This window comes from Jaculus jaculus, chromosome X (genome assembly GCF_020740685.1).
Source record: "Jaculus jaculus isolate mJacJac1 chromosome X, mJacJac1.mat.Y.cur, whole genome shotgun sequence".
Lineage (NCBI taxonomy): Eukaryota > Metazoa > Chordata > Mammalia > Rodentia > Dipodidae > Jaculus > Jaculus jaculus.
Window position 1 is genome coordinate 7,065,211 of NC_059125.1, and position 2,041 is coordinate 7,067,251.

At 43.5% G+C, this 2,041-nt stretch overlaps 1 pseudogene; it reads right to left on the reverse strand.

The window, feature by feature from the left end:
- Positions 1-1,314: 1,314 nt before the first annotated feature.
- Positions 1,315-1,425, reverse strand: LOC123456999 (annotated as a pseudogene).
- Between the last annotated feature and the right edge of the window lie 616 nt (positions 1,426-2,041).

The following is a 2,041-nucleotide window of genomic DNA, read 5'->3' on the forward strand; positions in this document are numbered from 1 at the left end:
ATCATTCATGATGAAATGTTAATGGATTCTATATTATGAAGGTCTTACAGGTAGTAACAGTTGCTGAGAAGGAATAAAGACTGTAACTGTTTTAAGGAAGCACTTCTGATTCAAATTTAGGGAACTCATAATCCAGGCAGGATGTGAGATATTTTCCTCTCCTGTTTCCTTTGTTTGTTGGCATTGTTTTCTAATAATTTTTAAGGCCTCCAATGGATGCTATCCAATGTCAAATGCAATAGCTTGAATCTGTTTTATGCATCATGCAAGTTGTTTTATCTCTTTTAATTAATATTAAGTTACCATACAAAGTGATGGGGATTCACTATGGCATTTTTATACATATATGTCTTTCTACATCTGGTTCCCTTCCTTCCCACAGATGCCCCCCCCTTCTGCTTTCATGGCACATATGTTCCATGACCTGATCTTTTGCCCCAGTTCATCTCAATGTTGCTGTGTCTATCCCAGAGAATGGAGTCCTCAGGAAAGCAGAAAATGCTCCTTGCTCAGACATCTATATGTAAACTTGACATGGTGGTACATATAATCTCACATTTGGGAGTCTGAGGCAGGAAGATTGTGAGTTACAAGTTAGCCTTGGCTACCTATAGGAAGATCCTTTTCTGTCTTTTTTAGAAAACGACAAACAGTATAGACCTTGTTGGTCTGGGGAAGGGATCAAGGACTACTCAGGACCTGTCTTACCTACCCCCACTACTACCAGGGCCTCTCCTTGAACTTCTAAGTGTGGAATGGGTGTAAGGGCCAGATATGGAGGATTCTGGTGACATGGCCACCTTGCCTATGTAATGGTATCACCATGCCTCTGTTAAAAGGGCAGTGTGCTATGCAGGTGGGCCGGTAAGAGTCCAGGTCAAAGCCTCACTGAGGTCCTATTCCAGGGTACTACAGACGTTAAAGCTGAGAAAGACTGGCACTGGGTCTTGTCCAGTCCTGGCCCTATGGGTATGTCCGATGTCTACTTGGTCTTACCCCAGGGTCTGGTGCAGCAGAGGCTCCATGGATGGGAAATCACAAATTGTGGGAGCTGAGGCCAGTGATAGACATAAGAGAGCTATCCCAGATGGCTGTGGATGGTAGTGGCATTAGGTCAGCTTCCAGGACACCCTGTTGGGTTAGGGTGGACTAGGAGAAGAAGTGTTGGATGGTTAAAAGCTGGGTTATCTCTCTCAAAAAGTCTGTTGTTTAGAGCCCATGGTGGGGCACTGGGATTGGCAGACTGAATTAGGGTCTGGGAGTGGAGACCTGGAGGAAGGATGACAGGGATCCTGGGGCACAGGATCCAGCTGGAAAATGACAAGGAGGCAATCCCTTAACCATATGTCTGTTGTTAAGCCCCAGAGCTTTTTCCATCCTTGTCAAGATGAGTACTAACCTTCTCTATGTCCCTTCACATACCACTTGAATCCATCTTTAAGCTGTCATCAGCATGCTAGCCTCACATATTCAGCAGAGAATAGATGCTAAGGCACTTAGTCAGCTATGAGTAAGAGAAAATCTCTCCCTCATCTCTCTCTCTCTCTCTCTGGAGCTCTAAAGTACAAGATTTCCTGTATTGATCTCCATGGAATGGCCCTTACTTGAAGCAGCACAGAACTTACAATGTGATTAGTGGAGTCATTTGAGGAGATCTGGGAAAGACATCTCTCCTATTCTGAAACAACACCTTCACTGGGCACAATTGTGCCATAAGTACTGCAGTTTCTATGGAACATCTTTACAATGTAGATGAAACATCTTTTAAGTGGCAGGATATTATGTACTAACCATGCTGTTTTACTTAAGTGCCTGCTATATTAAAGTGCTGGGTCACCCATGCTTTAAGCCTGGTCATAAGTTTTCTCTTCTCTCTCCACACTATCTCTATAGGGGCTCAAAGGCATAAACAGGCTTTGAGAAATAAATGCAGCTTTGGTTATCATGCAATGGTATTTAAAGTCATGGTTTTGAATGAGCATGAACAGTACTGCTGAGGGGATATTGGGCAATAACCCAGAGACAAGTTTTGATTGTTACA